General features: G+C 44.8%; 1 protein-coding gene across 1 annotated transcript in view; it reads right to left on the bottom strand.

Annotated features, from left to right (window-relative positions):
* Positions 1–27,715, bottom strand: part of TTC34 (tetratricopeptide repeat domain 34) — a 1,443,441-nt gene that overhangs the window by 914,937 nt on the left and 500,789 nt on the right. The gene's annotated exons all lie outside the window — the stretch shown is intronic.

Below are 27,715 nucleotides of genomic sequence, written 5' to 3'. Positions count from 1 at the left end.
CGTTCTTGCAAGAGTCAGTAATCAAAAGGGTAATTCCTGAAATGTCCATTGCGTGAATAGCAGCCACTGAAGAATGCACATGTGAGATCTCACAAGGAGTATTGCAATAATCGCTGCTGCCATAGTGCCTAGCAGTTTGAGAATCTGTGATGCTGGTGCTTTTTGTTTTGACAGGAGATCCACAATTTGTTGTTGGAGGACAATCACTCTTTTGGGAGGGTGCTTCAGGGACATGCTGACTGGTGTCTAAGTCTGCTCCTATAAAGACTGTACACTGCGATGGTAATAAGGCAGACTTTTCTAAATTTATCGTAATGCCCAGCTGTGAACATAGATCTATGGTAGCGTCCCTTGCCCGAATAAGCTGATGCCTGGTGGGAGTGGTAAGGAGGCAGTTGTCCAAGTAAGGAAACACCTGGATTCCTGAATGTCTAAAGTGAGTCATGAACACTGTCATGCATTTGTTGAACACTCTGGGAGCTGTAGTGAGACCAAAGGGCAGGGCCCCAAAATTGGAAATGACTGGCTCCCAGACGGAAGCGTAGATGATCCCTGGATGGCCTGGCCATTTTGATATGGTAGTATGCAGTCAGGCCTCTTTTCAGGAGCGCTGATAGAGTTTCCCAAGGAACTGATCCCTGTCACCCTGGTTCTGCGCCCCCCCCCCTTTGTCACGTGGGCATCGTATACCAACATTGCCTCCCCCTCTACCCCTGGAAGAGGCTTCACCATGTGAATTCGGAAAGGCTCCTTGGGTCTTACGGAACCACATTTTCCCACCCTGTTGACCTTTGGGATAAGGTCTAGTAGGGATAGAAAAATGGACTCCAAGGCAGATAAAGTCTTACCGTCTTGCTCACAGCTGGTGAGGGTCTTTTTGATTTTGGTCCAAATAAGGAGGAAACATCGAAAGGGGCATTTGCAAACAATGACTTAAAAGGTTCTGCAAAAGAACATAAGCGCATCCAGGAATGTCTCCGCAAAGCAATTCCTGTACCCGCAGCCCTACTCATTCCATCCGCTGCGTAAGACATGAGGCACATGAACGAGTTTACGATGGAATTAAGGGTAGCAAGCTGAGACGTCACCTTGTCCACCACAGAGTCGGCTACTGCACCCTGGAGAGTATCTCCAAGCTCCTTGAGGAGATTTCTCTGTAAACGTGTGAAGTGGGTCAAGTAGTTCAATGACCAAAGTGCAAAGGTCGTAGAACTGAACAGCTGTGAACATAGATCTATGGTAGTGTCCCTTGCCCGAATAAGCTGATGCCTGGTGGGAGTGGTAAGGAGGCAGTTGTCCAAGTAAGGAAACACCTGGATTCCTGAATGTCTAAAGTGAGTCATGAACACTGTCATGCATTTGTTGAACACTCTGGGAGCTGTAGTGAGACCAAAGGGCAGGGCTGTCCATCATCCTAGACTCTCGATTAGGAGGATGGACAGACATAGAAGTCTCTGACATCTCTTTTTTAGTGGCTGCTGCCACCACCATGGCATCAACAGGTATGGATTTAGACAAAAAAGCCTTATCATGGGGTGCTGAAATGTACTTGTTTGGCCTTCTAGGAACAGGCTCCACAGAATCTGGTGACTCCCATGCCCTTTAAGATAAAAGATTCATCAACTCATCGAAGGGCGGAGACACCCAAGAGGTGGAGGTCCAGGACCCGAAAGCCTTCAGGAGCACCAATTCATCCTCGGTAGGGTTTTGGGGCTGCCACTCCCCCCTCTGCTTAAGGATCTCAAGGATATCCCCAAAGGAAATATCCTCAGAGGGGGACTTTGGGGACCTTTCCAATTCCTTCAAATTGGTGTCCGACGTGATGGTTTCCTGAGAGGAATCCAGATGTCTCCTCTTACATAATCTCTTCAATTAGACCTCCTCAGTGGGAATCTCTGGGGAGGTCTTGTAAGAGCAGGATTCCCCCAAAGGGGCATCCTGAGGCTCTGGGTCCCTGCGCTTATGGTGAATCTGTGGAAGCGGAGAAGAAGCAGATGCCTTCTGGGAGGAGGTGGCCATATCAGAGGTTGTGGAAGTCCGAGGGGACACAGCCCTCCTTCATGGCATCGAAGGCCCCACGTCCCCGATGCGAGGAAGCACCCGGGTCTGAAGACATCGATAACTCCTCCTGCACCAGAACTGCTGGTTCCGAGCCCAAGGTAGGAGCTGAACTCATCAGTGCCGAAGCCCCAAGAGGAAGTGTTGGAACCGACGTATCGGTTCGACTCCCCCCGGAACTGACAGGAGAGTGTCGGCTCCCAGATTCCACCGCCGGAGCAGAGGATATCAGGGTGGTCGGTACCGATAGTTCAGAGGGGAGTGTCGGCACCGACGGCTCCACCAATGACTGACTGGCCTCCTCCGGCTCCGATGTCTCGGTTCGAGTTGGAGGAGGTGCAGCAACAACAACAAGAAAGGACTTCATCGGCTCCAAAGCTGCTAGAGTCGACACCGGCAGAATTTTTGCAAGAGCCGGATCTTGTAGAAGTCTCCACACCACTCGGTCCTTGTCCAAATCAGAGAGTCTGGAAGCCCGAGAGGAGACCACCGATGGAGCCGGTGACCCCAGAATTGGGGACCTCAAGGCAGGATATACTGGTTCCAAAACTGGGGACCGGCTCCTACCAGCAACCTAAACAGTCGGTTCCAAAGGCACTGGAGCCGAGACCGTAGCCTTTTTAGATGTCTTTGGAACCGAAGAGCCCTTTGAGGCTGAACTAGATGATGAGGCTGGAGAAGAGGGTTTTGGTTGACTGGAAGCAGAATCCAAATCCGTTTGGAAGGCTGACTTAATTAGACCCCATTCTACCAGCTTAAGCTTCCTTTCAGCTAATACCCTGGAGCTGAAGCCATGACAAATGGAGCAAACCTCCTGTAAGTGTACCTCCCCCAAACAGTACACAGATGTGGAATGACCATCCGTGATTGACATTTGTTGACTACATTTGGGACACCTTTTAAATCCAGATTTAGCTTTCTCTGACATTGTAGCCAAAATTAAAAAGAACTATATTTGAAAGAAATATAAGCCTAACCAGCTAAAGGTATGACAAGGCAGCAATAATCTACTAATATAAGCCTAACCGGTTAAATGTATACGAAAAAGCCTAACAGGCTGAGAAACAAAAACAGCCAAGAAAACTGCCAAAAGCCTAACTGGCTAATAAAGAAAAAATGCAGAAAACTGCAGCAAGCCTAACTAGGCTGGGATAGAGCTACAATACTTAGCAAAAAAGGCCAACGGCCAACTTGAATAACAGGGCCACGCCCAAAACTATTCTAACACTTAGTGAAAAAGGAAACTATCCAACAGGATACAAGTCCAAAACGGACAACCAGCAAAGCACTATAGTACTAATACCCAATATATAACAACTGTGAAAAATATGAAGAAAATTCAATAGAACTCACAACTTATCTATCCAAAAATGGTCAAGAACTGTAAAGAACACCCGATCAGTTGCAGCGGCAAACTAGATCTGGGGAATGTAGTGGTGCATTGTGGGATAGGGCTTTGGCCTCGAGCTGTTTGAGACCTCGAGCTTTGCTATTTGGCCGAATCGGAGACGATGATTGGCTCCGAATCCATCAGTAAGAATGAAGGCGAGATTGAACAACTTCACATTATAGCTTTAAGTATGTTTGAATCACCTTGATAACACATATATGAAATTTAGTGTTGTATGTTGAGTCACTTTACTTAGAATAGCTTATGAAAGGTGTTAAGACTGTGCTACATTATACAGTAGGATGCAACTAAAAATATTTTTTATGACACTGAAAAACCTTTTACTTTTTACTGTCTGGTAGACCAATTGTTGATATTGGAAAATATAGGTAGGTTAAATTATAAGCCCTCTTCTTAAGCCTGTTGTGAACTTTGATTCCTATGGTAGAGGCACTTCATTTTACGGAATATCTGTTTTTGTTAGTTTGGCACAAAGACATTTGGCTGAGTCTAGATGTTGTAAGCCTTTATACTAATATACAACACCAGCATGAGTTTGAAGCCCTTTCCAAGTTCTCTGGGGCTCCTCACCATCCAGTTTTATCATGGAACTGGTCATGTTTTGTCTTCAGAATACCATTTTTAGTTTTGAGGATTTTTATTAGAGACTTTGTTGTAACTCTGAGGATTTTTTAAGCTAAAAAAAATGCTACTCTTTCTTAACAAGGGGGTGCATTAGAAAGGATGCTTCCAGAGCCTACTGGTTATCAGCAAGTTACTGCTAGGGTAATGAGGTAGCTCATAATGGAATACAAAATAGTAAATGTTCACAACAAAATAAGGACCAGAAAGAATTTCTGTATTTTGTTACATCGTACAATATGATTGCTACAAAAGTGACTACAGTTCTTAGGAAATATGGATGCATGCTTTTCACTGATTTAACATTTAAAACAATGTATACATAAATATAATTTGATAACACATTCTACATTCTGCAGGAAAGCGCATCATATGACATATAATAGCAAGTATTTACTTTGTTCAGCCTAAGACATCTGTTCCTGCCCAGATTTCCCACTGCATGAGCACTTTCTCTTGTGGCAGTAGTTGTTCTTCATGTCCATTTTTTCTATAAATCTTAGAAAAATCAACAACTGTTGGTTTACTGCTATTGACTTCTTCATTAGTAACACAGAAGCAGCAGTTTATATTGTTGCCAGTGTTATCAGCTTGTTTTATGTTGGCCAAACAAAAAGAATGTTGAAAACAAGACTGTTGGAATATCTGAGGGAAATTAGACAAGTCTCTAGCCTCACATTTAATTTTGGAACATGCACAGTACTATAAGGATATGAATGTTTGTGTTTTTGAAAAATAAAAACTTCATTTAGGGGTGGTAAACTCCTACATAAATTGTTGCTTTATAAATAGGGTTTATTTGTTGTCAGATTTAATACTTGGTCAAATCAGGATTGCAGATGGAAAGAACTAACTATATGATGATTTTGCTTGTAATGGTTTTAACTGCTACCGCTTTATCCCAGTATCTCCTTTTTTAATGGATACTGTTTATATTCATTTCACACATCTCAACCTTTTAGCACAAGAAATCTGGACAAAGCCTGACATAATGGGGTCACATTTTAAACATTGCTCTTTTAAACGTAGAAAGTTGCTAGAATAACAAGATTTGTGTTAGCATGCATTTTTCTGGAGGATATGAAGTCTGAAACTATATATTTTTTCTGGAGGATATGAAGTCTGAAATGCAAATACATGTCATTATTTACTGATTTTAGTCCTTGGATCATCCCAGTGATCTGTCAAAAAAATACAGGTTTTTATGAGGAACAGACCAAAAATATGAGTTGAAAATCTGTACACTTGAGAGGTTTGATTCCTTTGTATTTACTGTATTAAGACTCCCTGGAATTCTTTGAAGCAACAATGAAATAAAATTAATTAATCTGCATTATTGCTATCTTAATTTTTACTTGCCTATTTTATGTAGTTGTGCTTCAAGCTTTTGGATAATAACCTCCAACCTCTTAGCACCCATTCTGGTACATTTTTTTTTTTACCCTCTGCCATATCCGTGCAATAACTCTACTACAGTCATCAAATTAGTGCATTTGTTTGGTGGGAGGATGAGAATCTGGCACCCTCCCAGGCTAGGCGAGTCTTGCAACCCATTTGTTCCCCTATAACAAGAGTTAGGTGGTAGGACGTGAACAGCTTACTGGTCAAGTGGGGTTGCATACCTTCCCCTACTGGAGGACCCACCTTCTGCAGCAGCTGCTCACTAAGCTCCGTTTTCAGGCAGCTGGCCACAGGGATCACACTTCTGCATGTTCTGCTGTCCTACATGCATATTTACAGGCTTGTGCTCCACAGGTGTAACATGTAATGCTCTCACTAAGAGTCTTCCAAGTGAAAAGCCAGAACCAGTTCCTTCCCCACAGTTACATGATAAAGTCAAGGAAGCACTGTGTATATTTACTTATTGAAATGTAGGTATGTCAAGTAATGGAGGGGTAGCTAAAGTCCTTTAGAATGATGGTGTTTAATTAATGGAGAGCTGCTGTAGTGTACTAGTAAGAAGAAGGACGCTTTCAGATTATCTGAATATTTATTTTTTATTATGGCCCTTGGTGTCTTTTCGAGAGAAGGCACTATGGTCTTTCCAGATGTAACAAGTGTTTGGACAGGTACATACTGAAATTATGTTCAATAATTGGCCTAATGAAAACTTGAGTGCAGTGAAAAAATTACATTCCTGGACCTAGACACCGTAGTTTTTAGATATAAGCTATGCAAAGATGGACTTGTTTGCAACAGTGCATGCATGGTGATCAAAGAAAGTACAGTTGTGTGCCTACCATAAATGTAGATGTTCGAGTGTATTCACTGTTGCAGTCATTACTCTTCGGTTATCCTGCTGGCAGGCTACCCGCAGTCGGCCAGAATTCCAAAGTCTACGTCCGGCGTCAGTTGCTGTCGTCTCTTCCCTGATGTCAATGCGCCAGGGGTATAAAAGATGCAGCTGACGCAATTTTCTTCAGTTTTTCTTGCCCCAGATGTCAGGTGCCCCTAAATTGGAAGGCTGAAAGAATATGCCAATAAAAATACATGCTCAAAAATAACATGTCCTTCATCTACAGGCAAATACACCAAAAAGGTTGTATAGGATAGAGAAGTGCAGATAAGCCCCAGCAAAGAAAAGGGGGATGGTGGGTGGGTAACCTGGACTGCAACAGTGAATACACTTGAACATCTACATTTATGGTAGGTACACAACTGTACTATGTTCATCGTGTTTCACTGTTGCAGTCATTACTCTTGAGTTGAATCCCAAAGCTGAGGCAGGGTGGCTGGGCTAAATAGGATTAGGAGAGGCTATGAGGCCTTGCAGAACTGCAGTCGCAAAGCCTGCTCTGGACTTAGAGTAAAGAGGTAAGTGGTAGTGCTTTGTGAAGGTGTGCACTGAACTCCAAGTTGCAGCCTCTAAGATATCTTTGGTTGGTACTCCTTTGAGGAAGGCTGCTGAAGTGGCTGCTGCTCTGGTGGAATGACGCCTAATGTCCTTAGGCACTGATTTGCCATGTTGGAAATAGCAGAAATGGATGCAATGGCCTATCCATTTAGAAATAGTCTGTTTTGAGATAGCCTTGCCTTGTGAACCTGCAGCATATGACACTAAAAGTTGCTCAGTCTTTCTGAAAGCTTTGGTTCTGTCCAAGTAGAATCTTAACTGCCTGTGTATATCCAAAGAATGTAGAATTTTCTCACCCTTGTTCTGTGGATTAGGATAAAAGGTTGGTAAGTGAATGGTTTGGTTGAGGGCCACATTGGACACCACCTTAGGCATAAATGTAGGGTTCGTCCTCAGAGAAACCCTGTCTGGATGAAAAATGATGAAAGGTTCCACAGCCATGAGTGCTTGTAACTCTGAGACTCATCTTGCAGAGGTTATTGCTAGGAGCAGAGCTGTCTTCCAGGATAAGAATTTTATATCTGCTGTTGATGCTGGCTCGAAAGGGGGCAGTGTGAGTTTTTCCAAAACATAATTGAGGTCCCAGGCCGGAATTGGTGCTCTCCTTGAAGGCCTAATGTTTTTGGCTCCCCTGAGGTACTGCCATATTAAAGGATGAGAAAAGATAGGTGGTTCCGTATTGTAATGGGCTGAAATGGCAGAGGCATGAATCTTAACAGATGAGAAGGAAAGGCCTTTGTTTAGCATTTCAGTTAGGTATTGTAAAATCTGAGGGATATTTGGTACACACGTGTCTATGCCTTGTTCCTGGTTACAAGCACAGAATCTCTCCCATTATTCTGCATAAGATTTTCTGGTACTGGGCCTCCTGGCCTCCAGGATAACATCCATAACAGCTTTTGAAAGAGGAGTGTTCTGAATGGCTACATTATTCGCCATGCCACCAGATTTAAGGTCCTGAGTTGGCTGTGCAGGATCTGACTGTTTTGTTGGGTCAGCAAGTGAGAAGCCTGAGGCAGTATCCATGCTGGACCCTGAGACAAGCTCTTCAGGATTTGGTACCAGTGCTGGCGTGGCCAGTCTGGTGCAATCAGTATCATTTTTGGCTTCTCTTGTCTGACTTTTAGGAGTACCCTGGGAAGGAGAGGCAGTAGGGGAAAGGCATATACTGTTAGATTTTTCCAGCTGAAGGATAGGGCATCCACTTTCCATGCTTGCTTGTGATAAGTCCTTGTGCAAAATCTCTGCAATTGGCAGCTGTGAGGGGAGGCAAATAGATCTATGTCTGGGCATCCCCATTTCCTTATTATCTCGCTGAAGACTTCTGGATCCAGTTTCCATTCGTGGGGATCCATGAGGTTTCTGCTTAGTTCGTCTGCCAGAGTATTTGTTTTTCCTGGCAGGAATTATGCTTGCAGGTGAACTTGAAAAGCCAATGCTGTGTCCCATAAGGTCATTGCTTGTCTGCAGAGGGGGTAGGAATGTGTACCTCACTGTTTGTTTATGTACCACATGACCATAGTGTTATCTTGTCTTTATCAGTAACTGTCCTGGATGAAGTAGGTCCTTGAAAGCTGTCAGGGCATTTTGAACAGCTAGCATCTCTTTTTGATTGATGTGAAGATGCATCTGGTGTGCAGGCCATGTGCCCTGAATACATTTTCCTGCCATATGGGCCCCCAGGCATAATCTGATGCATCCATTGTCAGTGTTTGTCTGGCTGGGGGTAAACTGAATGGCAGACCCTTGTTGTGGTGACAGGCTACTGCCCACCATCAAAACTCCTGTTGCAGGCAGGGAATGAGTGCAATTACTGTCTCCAGGCTGTGGCAATGTTGAGTCCAAACACTTTTTAGATACCATTGTAGTTTCCTCATATGCAGTCTGGCATATGGAATTAGTAGAATGCAGGATGCCATGAAAGCCAAGGCCTGCAGGATTTTCCTTGCAGATAAGTGGGTTTTTGTTGCCAAATTCTTGAAGTAAGTAGTCAGTTGCTTTTGTTTGTCTGGCGTGAGATAAGCCATCTGGGCAGTTGTATTTAGGCTTGCACCCAGGAATATTATCTCTTGAGAGGGCACTAGTTTTGATTTCTTTTCGTTTACTGTGTACTCTACTAGGCCAATTAGTAATCTTTTTACAAATGCCAGATGCTTTAGTAGAATGTCTTTGTTCTCTGCTTGAATTAGGCAGTCGTCCAAGTAGGGGTATATTTGAATTCCTTTTTGTCTGCAAAATGCAATTATTGGTGCCAGGCATTTTGTGAAGATCCTGGGCTGGGTAGATAAGCCAAAGGGCAGTGCAGAGAATTGTTAATGCATTGAGCCAGCTATGAATCTGAGGTATCTTCTGCAAGATTGCCTGATTGGGACATGCAGGTATGCCTCTTTTAAGTCCAAAGTTACGAGCCAAGCTTTCTGCTGTAGAGTCAACATCTTGAATTTTGGAACTTCCAGAAACGTGTTTATTATAGACAGGTCCAGTATTGGTCTCCAGGTTTTGTCCTTTCTGGGTACTAGGAAAAGTCTGGAGTAAAATCCTTGCCCCTGCTCTTGTTGTGGTATATGCTGAATGGCCCTCATATCCATGAGGGCTGTAATTTGTTTTTGTGCCTCTGCCCATTGATTGTGTGGCAGGTCTGGCATGCCTCTTAACCTTGATAGAGTGTGAAAATGGAACCTGTAGCCTTGGGACACTATATTCAGGACCCATTTGTCTTGGGTAATCCTTTGCCAATTTGAAGAAAAACGTGCTATTTTTCCCCCTAAGGGGGCTGCCAAAAGAAAAGTGCTTGGATCTGGTAGAGGTTCATAGGTTCATAGATTAGTACTAGACTAACTGCCCTTGCGAGCCATTTTAAGCCTAGCCAATTATCCCCCTGTGAGATTCAAACCCTGTACCTTGTGTTTGCAAGGCAAACACCTTAACCATTGGGACCGTTTCCTGAAAGGTTGTGATTTGTCTTCTCTGCTTTTGGAGGTAGGAGCACTCCATTGTTTAGGCCTGTATGAGCCTTGGGGTTGTGATCTGCCTCTGGGACTCCTGTATCTGCCTCTTTGTGGTCTGTCTAACGTTGGAAAGGACCAATTTTTAGAAGGCCAGTTTCTGCTAAACCTGGGTGGCTGTACCTGTAAGAAATCCTTGACGGTCTGCATGGATTTTGCTTTATCCTCCATTTTTTTCAACACTTCTTCTGCTTTTGTGCCAAACAAAGTATCATGCTGTAATGGTGCATCTAATAATTTTGCTTCAACATGATCAGGCAGATTTTGTACCTTTAACCAAGCATGCCTTCTTATAACAGAACCTGTAACAGCGGCCCTGCAAGAGGCCTCCAGTGAATCATAACCACATTGCAAAGTATGCTTTCCCATGCATGCAATAAATCCTGCAATTCCTTGTTCTCTGAACATTCAGTATTTGTCAACATTTTCTGTTTAAGCAGTGACATTAAATATTGCTGATATTTAAGCATATGAAACTGACAATTTAAAGTCCTTACGACCAGGGTTGCAGAAGTGTAGACTTTTGCCCCTATCTGTCTAGAGACCTGGAATCCCTGTCAGAGGGAGCAGGGTTTTTTGCAGTGGAAGCTTTAACCCCCTTGGGACCCTGAGATATAGTTTCTGGGTCAGCAGCGGGGTTTTTATACAGGAATTTATGAGAATAAATAAATTTAAATAAATAAATTTATGAGGCCTCCGCGAAATGACACAAACGGAGCCAGGCTTGTCTTCGTAGAGCCACGCCTGTGCCTGCCACTCTGCCCGCCCCTTCGGCCGCATATGAAATGAGCCTCATGGACGAGTTAGAAATCGAGGTAAGGATAGCCAACTGAGAGCTAACCGACTGGGCTAGCTGCTCAGGTAGGTTACCTGAGAGGGAGTCTGAGAGCTCCTTGACCAGATCCCTCTGTAGTCTGGTGAAATGTGCCAAATAATTCAGGGACCTTAGAGTAGAGGCCGCTGAAGTCAGGGTGCGCTTCCCGTACCGGTCCATGCTCCTAGACTCCTTATTAGGAGGATGGACGGACGTTGAAGCCTCTGCCATGTCCTGCTGGGTAGCAGATGCCACCACCATGGCATCTACAGCCACGCCTTTCGTTAAGAACTCCTTCTCGGGTGGGGCAGACAAAAATTTGTTAGGCGAAGGCACTGGTTCCACAGTATCTGAATGTTCTCACGCCCTCCGACAAACCAAATCCAGGAGCTCGTCGAAGGGCGGAGACACCCAGGAGGCGGAGGGCTGAGCCCCAAAGGCCTTGAGGAACACCGACTCATCAGCGGAGGGGGGTTTGGAATTCCAGCCGCCTCGTTGCTTGAGGATCTCTAGAATGTCTGCAAATGAGACATCATCCGAGGACGACTTTGGGGACCCCTCCGCATCATCAAGATCAGTGTCCGATGTAAGAGACTCATCGGGGGAGTCCACGTGCTTCCTCTTGCACGATCTCTTCCTTGGGGGCTCCTCCGAAGACAACTCGAAAGACCCTCAGGAGGAGGGAACCCCAGTGGGGGTAACCTCAGGCCCGGGCTCCGCTGCCTAGAGACAGGGAACTGCCAAAGACCCAGTCTCCAAGCCCAGGAAGGTGCCGGTAAAGCCGTGAGATGGCGAAGAAGATTTGGCCAAGGCACTCCTCATAGCTCTGAAGGCCGGACCCCAGAATCCTGGGAGGGTCCAGTCTCTGGAGCCATGATAGCAGACGGAAGTCCCACGGCCGAAGCACCGAGAGGGAGGCTTGGAACCGACAGCATTGGTCCCGAAACGTCACCCCCGGGCCCGGCCAAAGAAGTCCGTGTGCTAAACTCGGACCCGAAGGCCGGGGTTGGAGTAAGGGTCGGAGCCGACCCTAGGATCTCTACTGGCTCCATCAGCACCTGCTCCGACGGAGCCGAAGCGGTCGGAGGAGGAATGGCAATGGAATGGGCTATCGGCTCCGAAGCCAATTGGGTCGGAGCCGAAACAAATTTCTGAAAGACTGGAGACTGGAAAAGTCTTTGGAGTACCCTGTCTATGTCCGAATCTGACATCCTTGATGACCTGGAAGAGACCGAACGGGTCCGAGTAGGCCTCTCCAACGGCTCCAAGGGACTAGGGGACCGGCTCCGAATCGACTCGATAATTATCGGTGCCGACGGAGTGTCCAAACCAATTTCGATCGGTGCCGAAGAGGGCTTCGGCGCCGAGGAGGAAGTGTCTGAGCGGACAACCTTCATCGGCTCCAAGATCAGTGGAGCCGATGAAGATGACCCGCCTCTCAAGGCCCCAGCCGTCGGCTCCGAACCCAGAGGAGTCGAGGCTGGAGGCATCGAGGCAGACCGTTCTGCCCTCGGCTCCGAAGTCCGTGGAGCCGAAGGAGAAGCCTGCCTATGTCTTTTGGCGGTCGGATCCGACGGGCTGGTCGGAGCCGACGTCCTTTTCTTCTTTGCAGGAGAAGGAGAGGAAGATAATGCCTCTTCAAATGAGGGTTTAATAAGGCCTTTTAAAATAAGTTTATTTTTCCTCTCTTGGAGGACCCTCGAGGAAAATGCGTGGCACACGCTACAGGACTCCTGCAAATGTTTGGCGCCCAAACAGTACACACAGAGAGAATGGTCATCTGTAATTGACATCTTGAAACTACACTTAGTGCACTTCTTAAACCCTGAAGGCCTAGGAGCCTGTGACATTATGGCAACCAAACTGGTGAACAGCAAATACACTAACTATCACAGAAAAAATTCTTCTTCTTCTTCTTCCGAACCCATCAGTCAGAATGTAGGCGAGATAGGATCACATAACATCTGACAATTTAAAGTCCTTACGACCAGGGTTGCAGAAGTGTAGACTTTTGCCCCTATCTGTCTAGAGACCTGGAATCCCTGTCAGAGGGAGCAGGGTTTTTTGCAGTGGAAGCTTTAACCCCCTTGGGACCCTGAGATATAGTTTCTGGGTCAGCAGCAGGGTTTTTATACAGGAATTTATGAGAATCCCGGACCCTGTAGTATCTCTGTCTGGCTTAGCAGGTGCAGGGAGTAAAGAGTCTGGGGACAGGCCGGACTCTGAAAATACATCATCTACAATGTCTAGAACAGGTGGAATAGCTAGGGGTCTGTGCTGAGGAAGTAGCAGAAAGTCTCTGAGCCTTTTCTTAGATTCAGAGTAGTCTTGGCTCTCCCAGTGGAAATGTTCCCTCATGGTATGCAGGGTTTCCCCAAAAGAATAATCCTCAGGAGGAGAGGCTGAAGGAATGGATTCTTCAGCAACAGAATCCTCATAGGGAAGCATGGAGTAATCCTGTTCAGAAGAGGAATCAGATGAAATAGAAACCTGATCAGAAGAATTATAGTCTGTCTCTTGCCTAGGCCTCTTATCAGGAGGGGGATGGGAGCCCCTGATCAAAGTAATTAGGTCTTCGGCCATTTTAAGCATCTGTTTTTTAGGCATGGAAGTATGAGTAGGAGAATGCTGTACTTGTTTCTTTGTCTTTAGTGCTGCTTTAGTCTTTGTCTTTGAAGCTGAAGATGGCTTAATATAAAGTTGTGTAGGTCTGAAGACACCCTCAGAAGCCGATGCCTGTACAGCGGCTCGGACCCATCTGAGGGTATGATTTCCGAGTGTCCAATACCTTGAGTATCCAGAGGCCCAGTCAACTCCACGTGGGAGTCGGAAGCGGCCTGTGGCTCTGAGGTAGCGGGCGCCAGGGGCTGCGAAAGCGCCTCACTGAGAACTGGCAACTGGCCTAGTAGAGGCTTCGTCATCAGTTTTGTACCTCGGATGCCTATCTTTTTCCTTGTCCTTGCATTTTTTGTAAACTCCGGTTGTCGGCTGATCCGACGCCATTATATAGTTAAATCTTCGGCCAAAGTAATGGAAAGCAAAATCGAACCAATGCTAGCGTTGGTTAAATCTAGCACAAAACTGACAGCTAGCAACGTTATGATCAGGGCCTAGGCAAGGAATACAGTAAGAGTGAAAATCCTTATGAGGTATTTGCTTCCCACAAAAAATACAATTGTTAACTTTTTCTGACATCGGTCTGGAGCAAGAAAAAAGTTTCCCCAATGGGGTACTTGGTTTTAATGAAGACTTTGGTTCTGAAATTCGTATTTGAAAATCTCAGGAGTCGGCCGACCGGCACTTGCGAACTGCTTTTGCTTTGGGCACCGAGCGGCAAGAAAGAATGAAGAAAATGGCATCGGCTGCATCTTTTATACCCCTGGCGCACTGACATCAGGGAAGAGGAGACAGCAACCGACGCCGGACCTAGACTTTAGAATTCTGGCCGACTGCAGGTAGCCTGCCAGCAGGATAACCCAAGAGTAATGACTGTAAAGTCTGGTCAGGCTCACGGGTCTATAATTACCTGGGTCCACTGGCATGCCACCTTTGTGTAAGGAGATGACTGCTGCTGTCTTGCATTCAACGTGCATGAAGCCTATTTGGAGGTTGGTATTGCGTAGCCTCTGAAAGTGGTCATCTTGTTTCAGGCTGACTAGAAGGAAGCTTGATATGTTATCTGGCCCCATGAAGGCAGTGTTCTTGACGTTGGATAGTGCCTTGAGGACTTGATCTTGGGAAAATTTGAGGAAGGTGATATAGATGCAGGTATGTGATCTGGGAATATAGGAAGGGAGTGTGAGGTGAAGTTACAGCTAAACTTGTCTGCTAGCAGATTAGTTACGTCTTCTGGGTCCCACTATGTGATGTAATTTAATTATTAGTTCTGAACAGTGCTGGGTGTTGTTTCAAATGTCTCCAACACAGTTAAGTAAGGCTTTGCTGTTATCCTTTACCTAGATGGCTAGATTTACATCATAACTAGCACTTGTTAGATTTTTTTTATATTGTTGATACATTTGATGTGTAGCAGGATTATTTGAATAGTCCCTTTAATATTTAAATGTATATAATTGTATATTTAATTGGATAATGATGAGGTGTTTCCAATGGTTCACTTGGTATAAAAATATGTTGGTACATCATGTTAATTATCCTTGAAGGCGATATGCCGAGGCACCAGATGCTTGTTTGATATGAATAAACAACTAACACCATCTGTGGATTGTTATTTGTTTTTTTATTATACCAGTATTGTTCAGTTTTTTGAGGTTACAACATGGCAGAAGTTGTAACAGGTGATGGTCAAACTGTTGGTGTAGCAGGGGCTATGTTGTTTGCTGAATTTGTGCAAGAAAGGGAGGCTAAACTGGTGGCACATGATCCATGGTCTATTTCTGAAGATGCTGACATTGGCCTGTGATATGGAGATTTACAGAGGTTGATGGCAAAAGAGATCAATCTCTACTATGATACCAAGCTTTTGGAGAAATATATTGAATCGAACGTTGCTCCATGGGGTCTAAGAATTAATTAGCTTCCTGCATGGGATTTGCAAGAGGAAGAACAAAACTGGAAGAATGGAAGCAAGCTGCTGTGTGTTGTTCTTTAGAATGGCTCCGTATTTTGGTTAAGCGGAACACTCGAACCACTGGTAAGCTGCGTAATCAAATTACTGAAATGCAACTTAAACTATAGAATGAATCATCTAGTAGTGTGTTCTCTAGCAAGATGTGTGAGATTAAAAAAAAACTGGACAAGGTGGAAGTGAATGTTTTGGCATGTAAGAAGAGAAAATTGATTAATGATATGGAGGACTTCAGGAGCAGAATCACTTTCTCTTGGCAGCGTGAATCACATATTCAACGAAACCAACATCGTGGAAGGACAGACAATGCCAGCAGAAGTCAAGTTTAAGGGACTCGTCGGCTTCTTCAGTTGAAACGCTCTCTAAGAAGAGTGGTTCTTTTGAGAACTTGGATGATGTCAATGCTTCAGGTTCCTCTCATTTTTCTTCAGGGGCCAACAACAACATTTCGCCACCGAAAGACAACCAATGCAAGGGTCGGAAGAAAAGGCAAGAGACACTAAGATGTTTTGATATATGCAATGACTTTGAAAATGTCCCTTTTGAACCTGCTTATAATAATGAGGAGTTAAAAATTGTAAATTTGTCTGACATATCGTTAACAGAAAATGCAAGTAGTATTTTAAAGAGGGGAACTAAATTCGTGCCCACAAAAATTCCTACTTTGGCTGAGGTAATGATGGAAGCCAAAACTTTTTGTAGGAAATTACACCGGAGGGTGTTCTTTGAAAAAAACAAAGTGCATGTTACTACTTATAATGATATGCCTGATATTTTGGATGTAGAGTCATTTGAAAATGAAGTAGACAATTCACTGATGAATATGCTGATTTATGATTATGATGATTGCTATGATGAACATGAAAATGTAAATCAATGTATGTTTGATACTGGCTAGTCTAGATTTCTTGTTCCCTTATTACATGTTAAAAGTCATTTTATGCCCCCCAAATGGTCAACAGCTGTTAGTTTTTTTGAACAGGTGTTACTGAAGAATGTTGAATTTGCCTATAGTAATTTTGTTAAGTACAAACCCAAATTTAACCTTACATGGTTAGAGTGGTTAGAATTGAGGAAATTAAGAACATGTTTGAGGGACTTGGTCTTTAAGGAGGCAGATAAAGGGGGAAATTGGGTCATTATGTCGAGAAAACAATATGATGGGATGGGTTGTGAATTATTGGACAAAAAAGAAGATTATATAGTGCTGTCCAGTAATCCTGTAAGTGAATATAACAGTGAGTTGAGTGAGATTTTGGAAAGAGGCGAAAGGTTAGGTTTGTTATCAGGAGAAGATGTTAAAGAATTGATAATTAAGGATCCTTATGACCCTTACTTTTATGCCATACCCAAAATACACAAAAATTTGACCCCCCCCCCCCCACACGGGAGACCGATTGTCTCTGGCATCCACTCTTTTGTGTACAACGTGGCAATTTTCACAGATTCTGTGTTGAAGGAATATTTATCTAGGATATCTTCTCATGTGAAAAATACCCAGGATCTATGTAAGATTATTTCTAACATTAAGTGGCGGGATGACTACTATTGGGCTACAGTAGATGTCAGTTCCTTATATACATCCATAGCCTTAAGGCTAAACAACACACCTGATACACTTGTAATAGGTGACTCTATCGTCAGGCACACTGGCGTCCCGCTCACCAGGCTGAACAAGGAGAAGGTCACGGTGAGCTACCTGTCGGGCGCTAGGATCCACCACATAACACAAGCACTCAGGTCACTCCAAGGCAAGTACAAATATGACTCAGTCATTGTCCATGCTGGTGTGAATGACCTGAGACGTACCTCCCTGGACTACATGAAAAGAGACAGAGGAGCTCTCTGAGCATGTAGCCCAGGCTGGTATGACCCTGACCTTGAGTAGCATCTTACCCTCACCAAGAATGATGCCACAATATGAAGAGAAGATGATCAATTTCAACAATTGGCTTAAGTATTGGTGTCATTCAAAGGGGATCCAATGCCTGTCAGCCTGGGATGACATGCTCGACAAGCCACGATGCTTCACTAGGGACGGCTTGCACCTGTCACCCCTGGGCTTTCGGATATTGGCAAAGGCTCTTGCCACCCCCATAGTGCCTTTTTTAGGCAAGGCTCAAAAGACAAACCCACCTCCATAGTTATCACAAGGGATAAGAAACTAAGAGTAATGCTACTCAACACCAGAAGTCTAAACCTCAAGATGCACGCACTCGAAACTCTCATTAGCATGGAGAACATCGATATCTGTGCAGTAACAGAAACCTAGTTCAAGGCTCCCAAGAGCACCTCAGCACTACAAGGTTATACCTCATACCATGCTTTTCGGCCCTAAAACTTGGACCGAACCACAAAAGGAGGGGGAGTATCAATATTCGTCAAAGATGCCCACACCTCCAGGTTGGTGGCACAGCACGAAGCATCAGAGACTATCCATGTGCAACTAACAGTGGGTAAAAAGTACAGTTTTGTACCTACCATAAATGTAGATGTTCGAGTGCACATACTGCTGCAGTCATTACACTTGGGTTATCCTGCCGTCAGGCGGGCCCTCAGTCGGCCGAATTCCAAAGTCTTGATCCGGCGTCGGTTGTCGTCACTTCTTCCCTGACGTCAGAGCGGCAGGGGTATAAAAGAGGCAGCCGATGCCATTTTCTTCAATTTTTCTTGCCCCAGATGTCGGGTGCCCCCAAATAGGCAGGCAATACATGATGTTATGCAAACTTACATAAGTAGATAAACCCAATCAGTAGTTGTAAGCAAATACACCATATAGGAGTACCCCAAGTTGGATGTATGCTAGAGGTGTTTGTCATAAGCCCTATCCTGAGAGGGGATGGAGGGAGGGAAACCTGGACTGCAGCAGTATGTGCACTCGAACATCTACATTTATGGTAGGTACAAAACGGTAATATGTTCATCGTGCCATACTGCTGCAGTCATTACACTTGGGTGAATCCCAAAGCTATGTTAAGGTGGCTGGTATTAGGCTGAATGAGGAGGGGCTAGAATGCCCTGCAGGACTGCGGTGGCAAAGCCCGCTCTAGATTTAGAGTATAGTGGCAGGTGGTAGTGCTTGGTAAAAGTGTGCACTGAACTCCAAGTAGCTGCTTCCAAAATGTCCTTGGTTGGGACCCCCCTGAGATATGCTGCTGAGGTAGCTGTTGCCCTGGTGGAGTGTGATCTGATGCATCCTGGCACTGTTTTCCCATGAAATGAATAGCAAAAGCGGATGCAGTGGGCTATCCATTTTGAAATAGTCTGTTTGGAAATAGCCTTTCCTTGAACACCAGCAGCATAAGACACAAAAAGTTGTTCAGATTTTCTGAATGACTTTGTCCTGTCCAAATAGTATCGAAGTTGTCTGTGAATGTCCAAGGAGTGAAGTAGTCTTTCCCCTTTATTCTGGGGGTTTGGATAAAAGGTAGGTAAATGGATAGCCTGATTCAAAGCCACACTGGATACTACCTTTGGCATGAAGGTAGGGTTGGTATGTAAAGAGACTCTGTCCTGATGGAAAATGAGGAAAGGTTGCACTGCCATAAGGGCCTGTAGCTCCAAAACCCTGCGTGCTGAGGTAATAGCCAAAAGCAGAGCTGTTTTCCATGACAAGTATTGCAGTTCTGCTGAGGAGGCAGGTTCGAAAGGAGGTAATGTCAACTTTTTCAGTACAAAGTTAAGGTCCCAAGCTGGAGCTGGTGGATGTCGTGGGGGCCTTATATTTTTTGCCCCTCTGAGGAACTGTCTTAGTAAAGGATGCGAGAATAAGGGAGGATCCGTATTGTATTGTGCTGAAATAGCTGAGGCATGGATTTTGATGGATGAGAAGGAAAGGCCACTGTTTAACATGTCAGCTAGGTACTGTAGAATCTGAGGTATATTTAATATCCAAGGATTTAGGCCTTTTGCTTGGTTCCATGCACAAAATCGCTTCCATTTGCCTGAGTTATTTTTTCTGGTACTGGGTCTCCTGGCCTCCAAGATGACATTCTGGACCTCCTTTGAGAGGAGTGTAGATTGATAAGTTAAGGTATTTTTCATGCAGGTAGATTTAGTGTCCTGAGCTGACTGTGGAGGATCTTGTAATTTTGCTGAGACAACAGAAGTGGGAATTGAGGTAGGATCCAAGGTGGTGAATGAGATAGGCTCTTTAGGAGCGGGTACCAGTGCTGACGAGGCCAGTCCGGAGCAATGAGAATCATTTGTGGCCTCTCTGCTCTGACTTTTAGTAAAACTTTTGTCAGTAGAGGTAGAGGTGGGAAGGTATAGGTTGGCAATTTTGCCCAACTGAAAGATAGAGCGTCCACTTTCCAGGCCTGTGGATGATAGGTCCTTGTGCAGAATTTTTTCAGCTGGTAATTGCTGTGGGAGGCAAATAGATCTATGTCTGGCTGTCCCCATTTCGGTGCTATCATTGAGAATACTTGAGGGTGTAACTCCCACTCGTGAGGATCTGTCATATTTCTGCTTAATTTGTCTGCCAGAATGTTTTCCTTTCCTGGCAGGAATTGCGCTTGTAGTTGTACTTGTAAGGCCAATGCTGTGTTCCACAGGGTCATTGCCTGTCTGCACAGGGGGTAGGAATGTGTGCCTCCCTGTTTGTTTATGTACCACATAACTGTGGTGTTGTCTGTTCTTATTAATAGTTGACCTGGATGCAATAGGTCCTTGAAGGCTGTAAGAGCATTTTGTACTGCTAGCATCTCCTTTTGGTTGATGTGAAGGTGCATGTGTTTTTGAGACCATCTTCCTTGAATGCACTGACCTGCCATGTGTGCTCCCCAGGCGTAGTCTGAAGCATCTGTTGTGATGCTTTGATTTGCTTGAGGTATGCAGAAAGGGAGACCCGTGTTTCTTTGGCATGCTTGAGCCCACCACAAAAATTCCTTTTGAAGGCATGGAATGAGTGGTATAACTGTTTCCAGGCTGTGTTTGTGTTGAGACCATAAGTTTTTCAGGTACCATTGTAGTTTCCTCATATGCAGCTTTGCAAATGGTATTAGTAGAATGCAGGATGCCATGAACCCCAAACCCTGCAGGATTTTCCTTGCAGTAAGCTGGGTTAAAGTTGTCATTTTTCTGAAGTATTGAGACAGTTGCCTTTGCTTGTCTGGCGTGAGATAAACCATCTGGGCTGTTGTATTTAAGCTGGCACCCAGGAATATTATCTGTTGTGAGGGTATCAGTTTTGATTTGTTTTTGTTTACTGTGTACCCTAGGCAATTTAACATTTTTATTACAAACGCCAAATGCTGTAGTAGAATGTCCTTGCTGTCCGCTTGGATCAGGCAGTCGTCCAGATATGGGTAGATTTGTATTCCTCGTTGTCTGCAAAATGCAATTACTGATGCCAGGCATTTCGTAAATACTCTGGGCACAGTAAATAAGCCAAAAGGCAATGCAGAGAATTGATAATGCGTTGTACCTGCAAGAAATCTGAGGTATCTTCTGCAATCTTGTCTGATAGGGACATGCAGGTATGCCTCCTTGAGGTCCAACGTTACCAGCCAAGACTCCTTGCCCAACATGGGAAGAAGCTGCTGTAATGTGAGCATCTTGAATTTTGGTACCTCTAACTACTTGTTCAGGATAGATAGGTCTAAGATGGGTCTCCAGTCTTTGTCCTTCCTTGGTACCAGAAATAGTCTTGAATAAAAACCTTGGCCTTGTTCTTTTGTAGGTACCTTTTGAATTGCTTTCATATCCATGAGAGAGGAAATTTGTTTTTGTGCCTCTGCCCATTGATTTTGTGGCAGGTTTGGCATGCCTTTCATTTTTGGAAGGGTATGAAAGGGGAATCTGTAGCCTCTGTTTATGATGTCCAGAATCCATTTGTCCTGTGTAATAATGTGCCAATTGTCTGAAAATAAGGCCAGTTTTCCACCCAAAGGTGCTGCCATTGAATGTTTGTTTGGCAGGCGTAGGGGAAAGTCATTGAGCTTGCTTCCTGAATGGTTGAGGCCTTTCTTCTCCACCTCTTGGAGTTGTTGTTTGCCATTGTCTAGGTCTGTAAGAACCTTGTGGTTGTCCTCTGACCCTGGGGCGTCTGTACCTACCCCTTTGGGGTCTGTCAGTGGTTGGAAAGGACCAGTTTTTGATGGCCAGTTTCTGCTGAAGCGAGGAGGTTGTACCTGCAAGAAATCTTTAACTGTTTGCATAGATTTTGCCTTTTCTTCCATTTTCTTTAAAACCTCCTCTGCTTTGACACCAAATAATACATCCTTTTGCAATGGTGCATCCAATAACTTTGCTTTTACATGGTCTGGTAAGGTTTGCTCTTTTAGCCAAGCATGTCTACGTATCACAGAGCCGGTGACAACTGCTCTACATGAGGCCTCCAATGAATCAAAACCACACTGTAAAGTATGTTTTCCCACTTGTTCTGCTCCATGCAATAAATCCTGCATCTCTTTTAAATCTGGTTGATCTGTTTGTGTCATCTTAAGTTTCAATTTGGAGATCAAAAACTGCTGGTATTTTAGCATGTGAAATTGGCAGTTTAATGCCCTCATGGCTAAAGTGGCAGAAGTATACACCTTCTTCCCCCATCTTTCTAATGCTCTGGAATCTCTTTCAGAAGGTAAAGGATTTTTTGCAGTAGAGGCCTTAATCCCCTTAGGGCTCTGTGAAATGGTTTTTGGATCAGCAGCAGGGCTTTTATACAAAAACTGGTGGGAATCAGGGACCTGGTAGTATCTGTCTGGTTTAACTGGGGCAGGAGGCAAGGAGTCTGGATTCAGACTGGCTTCTGCAAAAACATCATCCAAAATATCTAAAACCGGAGGAATAGCAAGGGGCCTATGCTGAGGAAGAAGGAGAAACTCCCGGAGCCTTTTCTTAGAATCTGAGTAATCCTGTCCTTCCCAGTGGAAGTGTTCCCTCAAGGTATGCAAGGTTTCCCTGAAAGAATAGTCCTCTGGGGGGGGGACCGAGGGAATTGATTCCTCTGCATCAGAGTCTTCATAGGGAGAATAGGAGTAATCCTGGTCCTCAGAAAAACCTGAGGTAATGGAAGCTTGATCTGAGGAAGGGTAGTCTTCTTCCAACCTGGGTCTTTTTTCTAAGTGGGGCTGAGAACCCCTGATAAGAGTAATTAAATCCTCAGCCATCTTGAGCATCTGCTTTTTAGGCATGGGTTGCTGAGAGGGGGTCTGAGGACCCTGTTTCCTAATTTTCATAGGGGCTTTAGATTTTGAGTAAGATTTAATGGTAATAGAAGTAGGCTTGAAAACGCCTTCAGAAACTGAAGGCCTAGCTAAATTTTCTGGTTCCCCGCCAAGAATGGCGTCGATGTCTAGAGAGGTAATTGGCTCTGGAGGGCCTGCAACTTCAGATTGAGAGGTCGCCGGTAAAATAGATTCAGCGGTAGTCAGGGGCTGTGAAGGCACCTCACTGAGAACCGGAGATCCGGCGGCAGGCCTAAGCGTGGTCTCAGTATCTGTTTTGGGCCTAGGATGCCTATCTTTATCTTTGCGTTTTTTCATTAAGCCTGGTGTCGGAAAATCCGATGACATGCTGTAGTTAAATTTTTTGCCAAAGTAATGAAGGGCGAACTCCGCCCGACGTTTTATAGTGCGTTTATTGAACCTAGCACAAAAGCGGCAGCCCGAGACGTCGTGGTCTGGGCCTAGGCAAGGTATACAGTATGAGTGAAAATCCTTATGCAGTATTTGCTTCCCACAAGAAATGCAATTATTAACTTTGTCTAACATCGGTCTGAGGCAAGAAAAGTTTCCTCAACAGGGTACTTAGCTTTAGAGAAGACTTCGGCTGAAATCCTTTTCGGAAATCTCAGGAGCTGGCCGACCGGCACTTGCGAACTGCTTCTGCTTCGGGCACCGCGTGGCAAGAAAGACTGAAGAAAATGGCGTTGGCTGCCTCTTTTATACCCCTGCCGCTTTGACATCAGGGAAGAAGCGACGACAACCGACGCCGGACCAAGACTTTGGAATTCAGCCGACCGAGGGCCCGCCTGACGGCAGGATAACCCAAGTGTAATGACTGCAGCAGTATGGCACGATGAACATCTGCCTTCCAGTTTATAGCCTGCTACAGACCACCCTCCCAAACCCAGGAACCCCACTCGGCCTTCCTGAGAACACTGGAAAATATGAAGGTCTCTCCAAACACCATCATATTGGGCGACTTCAACTACCCAAACATAGACTGGGAGCATTACTCTAGTTCCAACACCCTAGCCCAAAGGTTCCTAGAATTTATAAACTCAAATGCTATGGAACAACTTGTTACCACTCCCACAAGAGGGGAAAACATACTGGACCTGATCTTCACCAACATGGGGGCTCTATGCTCCAGACCAGAAGTGTATCCCTCACTGGTAAGATCAGACCATAAACTAATCTCACTGGATATTCACATCCCGACCCCACCCCCTTCCCAGAAAACCACAGTGAAAAATTTCTCTAAAGCAAATTTCACACTCCTCAAAACCGAGGTGGAATCCTTCAAAGCCCCCGGGCCTGTGAAAAATACGGCCCAGACCGCAGAATCCTTTATAAACGCATTCTATGAACACCTCCAGGAATGCATGGATCATGCAATCCCAAATAAAACCAAGACCCAATCCTCCAAAGGCAGGTGTCCTGTCTGGTGGACCCCAGCCATAAACAAAGTATACAATAGAAGGAGGAAGCTACTACACGATAGAGCAAAATCCCAAAAAGGGAAGGTATCTCTGATCAGTACTAGCAAAAAACTACGGGCACTCATAAAATCGTCTAAGGCCAGCTTCGAGAGAAAAACTGCACAGGACACTAAGGATAATAACAAGGCTTTCTTTAGTTATGTTATGAACCTGGGTGGGAATTCCCAGATATGCTCAGAATTAGTCCAAAATGACAAAAAATACACCGAACCCACAGACATTGCCAACATCCTAGTGGACAGGTTCAGCGCAAACCCCCCCCCCCCACCAAAAGGGCAAATATCTATCCCAGCAGAGTGCTGCCCCCTGACATCTCAGATGCTCAGGTAAGAGCTGCCCTCTCCAATGCAAAAAACACAGCATCAATGGGACCAGACGGTGTCCCGGGCTGCGTCCTACATGAACTCCAAGAAGAGCTAAACCCAAACATAAAACTACTGTTCAATCGCAGCCTTACTACAGGATATGTACCCAAAGAGTGGCGTACAGCAACAGTGGTCCCTCTCCACAAAGGTGGTGCCTCAACGGATCCTGGAAACTATCACCCCATAAGCCTGACTAGCTTGGTCTGCAAAGCTATGGAAAGGATCATCATGGACCTCATAAAGATACTGGGGACCTACAGACACTGGATCCTACCCAGTTCGGCTTTGTTAAGGGCAGATCCTGCCTCTTAAACCTGGTCGATTTCTTTGAAACAGTCACCAAGGCCATTGAAGAGGGGAAGGTGGTCCACACAGCCTACCTGGACCTCACAAAAGCCTTCGATACAATACCCCACTCGGGCTTTATAGATAAGCTCACCAGCTTAAACATAAACCCCTATGTCACTAGATGGGTTGCAAACTGGCTCAAGGACAGAACCCACATGGTTAGAATTGCTGAAGCCATGTCAGACTCCAAACCAGTTACAAGTGGCGTCCCACAAGGCTCAGTCCTGGGACCTGTCTTGTTCGGTATATATTTCTCGGAGGTACAGGCCAACACGGAAGGACTGTGGCTGACCAAGTTCGTAGATGACTTCAAACTAGGTGCCATAATCGACTCTCCAGCCGACACAAGCATCCTACAAAAGGGCCTCATAGAAACAGACAACTGGTGCCAGAGCCATGGCCTCAAGCTAAATGCCAAAAAGTCTATAGTCATCCCCTTTGGCAAAAACAAAGTGCCCACAAATTACCACATAGGTGGTAATCCATTAAGTACGGAAGAAGTAATTAGGGACTTGGGGACCCAAGTTGATAGCAATCTCATTTGAAAACCACGTGGCCAAAGTGGTTAGAAAAACATTTTATATAGCCCACCTAATCATGAAGGGATTCACATCTAGATCAGGGGAGGTCATCGTGCCTCTTTACTCATCCGTCATCAGGCCCATAATTGAGTACAATGCCCCTTTTGGGATGTACCTTACCAGACACCTGCAGCAACTGGAAAGACCCCAAAAGTACCTCACCAAGAGGATCAAAGGGCTCAAACAGATGCCATATGCTGCCCGGTTAAAGAAACTCCAGCTCTACTCAGTGGCATACCACCTGCTCAGAGGCGATCTGTGCCTGACGTATAAAGCCATGTCCAACCCGGAATTAATGGACATGCTGCACCTCAGAAAATCCAAATCCCATCGAGTTACGTGCTTGAGAGACTTGAACCTCAGCACTGAAATAAATAGGACATGCTGGAGGGACAGATTCATAACCCAGAGGCTCCCTTCACTCTGGAATAAAATCCCAGTCCAGGTTAGGCAGAGTCCCTCATTGACTCTCTTCAAGAGGAATCTTGATGAGTGGATGAGAGATCGTAGGTTTACCCCGGGTATCACTTCTGTGTCATGGTTAGACAGAGGCACAGTATACTAACCTCGAAAAAGGGCATAGCAAAATTCATTTAAAATGGGTGGTGAAAGACAAACACACTCTGGCTAGGCTTATAAATGCCCTAGGGTAGATAGCCTAGTATGAACCTATGAACCTATGAAGTATGGTCTGGAAGAAATCCAGGATGTGATGGGTGAAGGCCCAAAGACAGCTTTTGTCATTAGATTATTGGAGTTTTGTTTAACTTACAACTATTTTAAGTGTAACAACAGGATATATTTACAGAAGAAAGGTACAGCAATGGATGTGTCGTATGCACCCAGTTATGCTGTGTTATACATGGTCTTTTTTGAAAAATTGTTCATGTATAATACTAACTTTTGGAAGACAAAAGTAATATGCTACAAGAGATTTATCGATAATCTTTTTTTGTCTGTAAGGGCCAGCCATCAGAGTTTGAAGATTTTATTTCTGAATGGGGCCGCTCTTGTTTGGCATCTACTTCTCTGAAGTACAGGTCAACACTAAGGGACTCTGGCTAACAAAGTTTGCAGATGACTGCAAACTGGGAGCCATTATTGAATCCCCAAATGATGTGGATACTCTACAAAAGGGCCTTACAGAAACAGAAGCTTGGTGCCAGAGCCATGGGCTCAAGCTCAATGCCAAGAAATGTATTGTTATCCCCTTTGGGAAAAAACATGTATCCATGAATTACCATATAGGTGGCGGTACACTAAACACAGAAAGTGTGATAAGAGACTTAGGGACACAGGTGGACAGTGGTCTCACCTTCGATAACCACATCGCCACAACAGTCAGGAAATCCATCTATGTGGCACACCTCATCACGAAGGGCTTTTCATCCAGAAAAAAGGAGGTCATTGTCCCACTGTACTCATCCCTCATTAGACCCATTATAGAATACAACGCCCCATTTGGTATGTACCTCTCAAGACATCTGCAACAACTGGAAAGGCCTCAGAAATACCTCACTAAAAGAATCACAGGCCTAAAGCAGATGCCTTATGCTGACCGCCTTAAAAAACTCCAGCTATACTCTGTCGCATATCGTCTACTCAGAGGCGATCTCTGCTTAACATACAAGGCCATGTCAAACCCAGAGCTGTTGGACATGCTACACTTAAAGAAATCCCAATCCCTCAGAGCTACACACTCCAGGGATCTAAACCTTGTCATCACAATAAACAAAACATGCTGGAGGGATAGGTTCCTGACCCAGAGACTCCCCAGACTCTGGAATAGATTGCCCATACATGTCAAGCAGAGTGCCTCTTTGGACCTCTTCAAGAGGAACCTTGACGATTGGATGGGAGAAAGGAAATTCACCCCAGGGATCACGTCAGCCGCCCTGCTAGACAGGGGTCCAGGAAAGTAAATAATGTGGGAAGAAATAGCCAGGGAATTGTTATGGCTAGGCTTGTATAGGCCCCAGGGCTGATAGCCTAGTACCAACCTATGAACCTATTAAACACAAACTTTAATGGACTAACGTTTACTTTGGTTATGGGCAATATCCAGATCGAATTTTTGGATGTTGAATTTTATGTAGGGAATGACTATACTATTCAGTTTAGACCATTTAGGAAAGCGACAGCTGTGAACAACTTTTTGTTCGCAGAAAGTATGCACCCCCCCACATTTATTGAATTTTCCAGTAGGAGAATTCAGGCGTATTGTCAGGAACACGTCTGATAAAGCATATAAGGAGTATTTTCTCTTACAGAGTAGGGACAGGTTGATACAAAGGGGTTATGATAAGATCTTGTTAGATGAAGCAGTGCACTAGGTATTGTGTGGTGAAAAGAGTAATATCAGGAGAAAAGAATATGCAAGCAGTAATCTGAAGCCTAACTGT

Source organism: Protopterus annectens, chromosome 2.part1 (genome assembly GCF_019279795.1).
Source record: "Protopterus annectens isolate FY-2018-M chromosome 2.part1, PAN1.0, whole genome shotgun sequence".
Taxonomy (NCBI): Eukaryota; Metazoa; Chordata; order Ceratodontiformes; family Protopteridae; genus Protopterus; species Protopterus annectens.
This window is presented reverse-complemented; position numbering and strand designations above follow the sequence as displayed.